Source organism: Phycodurus eques, chromosome 6, assembly GCF_024500275.1.
Source record: "Phycodurus eques isolate BA_2022a chromosome 6, UOR_Pequ_1.1, whole genome shotgun sequence".
Classification (NCBI taxonomy): domain Eukaryota; kingdom Metazoa; phylum Chordata; class Actinopteri; order Syngnathiformes; family Syngnathidae; genus Phycodurus; species Phycodurus eques.
This window is the reverse complement of record NC_084530.1, coordinates 25199949-25206533: the sequence shown is the minus strand read 5'-3', so window position 1 is coordinate 25206533 and position 6585 is coordinate 25199949.

Here is a 6585-nt window from a genome sequence, read left to right as displayed (position 1 = left end):
AGTTGGTTGCTTAGGTTGTTTTGGTTCATTCATGAGTTAGTTATATTCTTAGTTATTTGTTTGTTTGTTAATTTGTTAGTCTGTTATCTAGTTGGTTGTTTAGTTAGTTTGTAAACTCATTCAGTTGCTTAGTTAGTTAGTTAGTTAGTTAGTTAGTTAGGCTGTCTGTCCGTCCATCTGTCCATCTGTTGGGTAATTTTATTAATGTGTTAATTGATTTGTTAGTTACTTTGCTGATTGATGACTTTGGGTAATTTGTTGGACTCTTGTTAGTTAGTTAGTTAGTTAGTAGTTTGTTTGTTTGTTTGTTCAATCGTCCATCCATCCATTTTCAACACCGCTTATCCTGGTTAGGGTTGCGGGACGCTGGAGCCTATCCCAGCTGACTTCGGGCGAAAGGCAGACTACACCCTGAACTGGTCGCCAGTCAGTCACAGGGCACATATAGACACAGACAACCATTCACACTCACATTCACACCGTCACTGAGTGGGAACTGAACCCACGCTGCCTGCACCAAAGTCAGGCGAGTGTACCACTGTGCATCAGTGACTTTTGTTCAATCGTTTACCTGGTAATTAGATTTTTTTATTATATATTTTATTACTTTGTCCATTTGTACACAAAGTGGACACAACTCTGAAAAGAAACATCAGTACTGATGTTAGCTCTAACATAACATGAGAGGCGTCCCGGCTGGCCCACTAATATAACAGACCACGGATGTTAGAGATTCATGGACACCATGACAACGACAGATGCTGCTTGTAACAAGCCAGTGTGTCATCAGCAGCTGTTTTTGTCAACTTAAATGATTACAGAGTGTTGTTTTTAAGATGTGCCGCAAGCACGATAACACTCAGGCGAGCTCTTTGTGCCGATTGTGACCCGGCACACGTCTCGTTCCGTAACACTCCCTCCGTTGCTTCGACCGACAGTGACTCACCGCCATGACATCATCGTAGTGAGCTCACAGTCTCGCTGGATGGAGACGGGATTAAATGAGCTGCTGCTGCTGCTGTCACATGGGTCAGCAGAGAGTTTAGGATTGACCACGAGGGGCTCAACAGATTAAGACGCGGGTCATGCTGTTGCTGCCAGTCAATTGAACTCTGCTCGTGACCCAGATTGTGTGCGTCAGTCAGTCGACAAAGCAATTTCTCTATATGATTTATCGGTCTTATATGAATTCATTGAAAGGAATTGAAAACAATGGATTAGCAGTTTATCAGGCATAGCAGCCTTTCTCACTATAGGAAGTAGAACCCCATGATAAAATATAAGAATTCATTAAATATATTAATGCCACGGTGGTCGACTGGCTCGCACATCTGCCCCACAGTTCTGGGGACCGGAGTTCAAATCCCGGCCCCGCCTGTGTGGAGTTTGCATGTTCTCCCCGTGCCTGGGTGGGTTTTCTCCGGGGACTCCGGTTTCCTCCCGCATCCCAAAAACATGCGTGGTAGGTTGATTGAGGACTCTGGATTGCCCGTGGGCGCGAATGTGAGTGCGAATGGTTGTTTGTTTCTATGTGCCCTGCGATTGGCTAGCGACCGGTACAGGGTGTACCCCGCCTCCCGCCCAAAGTTAGCTGGGATGGGCTGCAGCGGCCCGCGACCTTCGTGAGGAGAAGCCGTAAAGTAGAAAATGGATGGATGGATGGATATTAATGACTATTATAGTGGACATTACGTCTTGGGTTACACTTCAGAAAATTCCAAGAACTTCCCTCATCTGTTTGATAGCGTATATAGTTGAGTGAAAAGACAATTTCCCTTTTAAGATGAAAATTGAAAAAGGACAAATGTATATTAAATAATACAATACATTATCAAATGTATTTTAAATATATTATGATTTATAAATAATCGATAAAATAAAATGTATTTCATAAAAAATAATAGTAATAAAGACTATTATAAACGTGTGTGTTCTATTTTACGTGTGTTCTATTTTAATGTAACTAATAAAATGACTTAATTTTAATTTATGTAATAAAATGTACAGTATATATTTCTATCTGATGAATACATAACTGCTTTTAAGCTGTTATATAAAAATGAATAATTCAAATTATGTATCTTTTATTACTTGATTAATCAATTCAAAATAATGTTTGATTTTCATTTATCCGATGAAATATCATGTATGTATTATTAAACCTAAATTAATTTTAAAAAAAATTAAAAAGAAATTACAATTAATAAATAGTCCACATTTCAACATGGCACATGTTATATATACCTTTGTTTTTGTTTTTTATTTGTTTTGTTTTGCTTTTCCGATTTTTGGCAGCCGCTGTGACGGGGATCCTGTTTACGCACATTCCACAACTTAATAGAGGTCATACTTAGTCATCTTCCACAGAGGGAAAAAAAAAAAAAAACTCAAGGCTGGAAATGCACGCCTGTGGCTTTTCTTTCTTTCTTTTTTTTCCCAGTTACTGCACTTTCTTTGTGTGTGTGTAGGAGGGGGGGGGGGGGGGGGGAGTGCATCTGCTACCATAGCAACCCTATCAACAATTGACTGAGAGTATCCTTTATGGGGAAAGCCCTGAGAGGTGGGAGAAGGTGAGATGTCAGCGACAATAAAATGTGACATATTTGGTATATGATGAACATTAACAGTTCCCAAACTGTTATTCTTGTTCAAATCACCTGTACAAAAATTTTTAAAAGTGGGAGCAGTCGCACGCTTGTCCGTGCGCGGACGGCATAAAAGGTTCCGGCGTCTAAATTTAAGCTTCTCACCGGACATACGCCATGAAATATTCAGTCAATGTGACCTAGAAGAACAAGTGGAAGAAAGCAAACATGTCGGATCACTGCAGCTTGAGTGCTTCACTGCAACGTAGCGTGAATAACAAACAATAGTCCCGTTTGGATACATTTTGGAACCTTACAAATCCGTCTTGGCGAAGTTCAAACTGATGGAATTCTCAAAAAACAAACAAAATTAAAAAAAGTCAACTTTGAGGACAATTGCAACCTTGTAAGCAAATGATTAGCCCAAATTTAATAATATATGATATTATCAATATCATGCTATATTTGGATTAAAGTAATTTATTTTCCTAACTGTGACTTTAATATACAAATACAGAGATATCATGAAGATGAAAATCATATGCCAGTGTGGTTCCAATTAGTTATTGTTTATACTGTGTATGAAATCTTACTGAAATAGAATTATACTGTGTAAAATCCTAATCAAATTTCTTTTGTATGAAATCCTACCAATCCTCATATTTTGCATCAAATCATGCTATAAGTTTGTTACTGTGTACAGTATATTGTGCACCAAATCCTACAAAAGCTGGTCTGTATTTTAGATAGAATCCTACTAAAACAGAATTATACTTTGTGTGGAATCCTACTAAAACTGCATATTTTTCTGTATGACATGCAACTAAAACAGAACTATATTTAACCTGAAATGCTATTAAATCTTTATTGTATTTTGTGTGAAATCCTGCTAAAATTGCATTATATTTCTGATGAACTTCATTGTGAAAAGTCATGAAAAATACACTTTTTGGCACCCCTCTGCTGGGATACCAACCTTAGTGGGAAAGTACCTAAGAGGTGGCGCTAGAAACACTGCTGTCTGCTGATTGGTCAACAGAGAATGGCCACAATGTTAATATAGCATGCAACGTTTTGACTAAAGAATCCCAACAATGCAAAACCAGAGTTTAACTCATTCACTGCCAGCCTTCCCAGTTAACATGGATATTTGACTTCTGAAGCCGTCAATGGCAGTGAATGTGTTAATGTGTTGAGTGGTCTAAAAATCGGAGCTTTTCCTCATTGTTACTCATCTCCTACGATGTCACACCTTAAAGTCTGGATAGACACCATCCTTAATTTAAAAAAAATGCTTCATAGGCACAGACTTGTGACTAATGTGTTGAAAAACCAAGTGCCATAACCTGTATGGTAATTGTATTGTAAAATACATATACACACCTGCAGTGCTGATAAGAGATAACGCCGTGCGTGCTTGTGTGTGAATGTGTGAGCGTGGAGCTTAAAACATCCACACAAAAAAAAACATTGTTTCCTCTTCCGTTTTCATTGTGTGTCTGTCTGTCTTTTGAACCTCAACTCCTTTACGATTGTGCAGCAGACCTCTTTGCTACTTCTGTTGCTTTTCCCACCCTCTCTCACGCACACACACACACACACCGATGCACTATTTTGATCACATTCCGACTCAATGACATCAGGTCCGAAATGGGACAGTATGAGTGTGTGCGCGTGTTTAATTGTTTGCGCACGGCGGTTGCGTCTGGGCCAGCCCGGCCGGCAGATACAGTAAGCCTGCAGGGTGAAAGAGGTTACGTGCGCTCTTGGGGTGTTGCCCAGCATCGTACGAGCAAAAAAAAAAAGAGAGAGAGAATGAAACGGAATGAAAGAGTGCATACAAGTGGAACCCCCCAGGAGCGATGATGAGCCTGTCGAGCGCGCAGGCCTTTTGTTTGTCGAGAAGCCGATGGCCGAGCGGAGTCCTGCTGCTGTGTCCCCTTCTCGCTCGAGTCAGCCAGAGGAAACTGCCGCATAACGATAACGAGACACAAGACAATGGCTTTCAACAGGCGTAAACACAAACACGTCGTGTATATGCACGACACACATTAGCTCAGGGGTCGGGGGTGCCGGGCCGTGTTTGCCAATAGTCTGCCGACCTCTTGCGATTATTTATCACATATGCAACAATCCGGACATACCAGCCACAATTCGGAGCTTTTTCCTCCCTTTTCGGAAAAGAGAAAATTGTGGCTGTCGCACCTTCTCCTGCCTGCTGTTTGTCTATTTTTGGGCTACTCGGATGATTATTTGTATCTGGACTTTTGGGTTGCAGCCATTATTTAATCCTAGAACTATGTATCATTATTGTTTTTATTAGAGGCGGGAGAAATAATCAATTGTTAGATGCATAGAGACACAGGCACGTGCGCAGACATTTCTGGGGCAGGTGCTCAAGCCAAATAAAAGGGCACCCATCGCCAAAATGATTTATACAATAAAGAAAATACAGTAGTATATATTTAAATGCTGTATTTCTGTTAACAAAATCAACACAGAGGTGAAGAGAATCTGCAATGGATATAAAAAGTCTACACACCCCTCATTCGAATGGCAGGTTTTTGTAATATCTAAAAATGAGACCGAGATAAATCATTTAAAGCTTTGTAAACTATTAGCTAACCTATACTCTCTCGAACTCATTTGAATACAAATAGAGAAAAGCAAGTAAAAATAAACAACTGAGATAACATCAGCACACACCTGCCACCATTTAAAGTGCCTCTGATTAACCCCAAATAAACTAAGGTGGGAGCATATGTACAATTCTCCCAAGGCCTCAAATAAATGTCACTCTTTGAGTGGAATTGATGACAGAGAGGGTAAATTTTAGAAATACTGTATTGATGAACGAAGAAAAGAAAATGACAGCAGCAAAAAGGGCACTATTTTCACCCAGTGCAAAAGGGCAAGTGCTTCAGCACCACTTGGGGTCCATGTGTGCACGTGCCTGTCAAGACGCAAGTGTAAAGAATTTCGATTCAGGTATATAATTAACAGAAATAATTTATTTGTAAATAATTACATAATATACAATCTATTATTTGTTAACTATTTTCTTGTATGATTATTATTATCAATAAATATAACGAATAAATGAACACATATTAATATTATTATTGCCTATATTTCATAATAAAAAAATATTTTTATATCCATAAATAATTTTGAAACTAATTTTATCCGAACAGTGCTTCATTTACCATTTACTATTTTGTTCTTCTTTGCTAACAATAGAAATAATTATTTGTATTATTATACATGTGAGAATTAAAAATGAATCAATTGTATTACCACAGCTAGCAATAGTTAATATAATCTTAACAAGACATAATTTGCTATTTGCTTTGTTGTTATAAGTGTTATTATAATAAATATGTATTATTATACGTTTTATAATTTTGAATTGAATAGGTATATGATATACTAGTAATAGCTTATACTAACAATGTATAGCTTATTATTTACTAGTTTATTATATTTTTTGATAGTGGTAGTGCATAAATAAGTATTTGTACGATACATTTTATAATTTAGAAATAAATACAATAATAAATACAATTTTTTTCCAATGTATAATTTATTTTGCACCATTTTCTTATATTTGTAAATATAAAAGTAAATTAATGTGTATGAATTCGATGAACATTTTTTTTATTTTGTAATAATTATTTTATTTCATTTAATATTCTATTATTGTACTTATTTCTGTATATATTTGTAATGATTTCATCAAAATGTTAGTTCGTTTAGTGGTAGTGCTAGGCAACTGGAGTATGCTCTAAATAAATACACTGTAAAGCTCACATTAAAAAAATACAATATTTAAAGCAAGAACTGTATATTTTTTTCCCTCAAATTCCCTGAGAACGACAATGTAACTGACGAGCAGATGGCGACCTCGCGTGTCGGATAATTGAACTGCAGCTGAGCAACAGGGTTCTGTTTTGTTATGATCGCAGACAGACTTGCGTCAGGTTTCCATCGTGACTCTCAA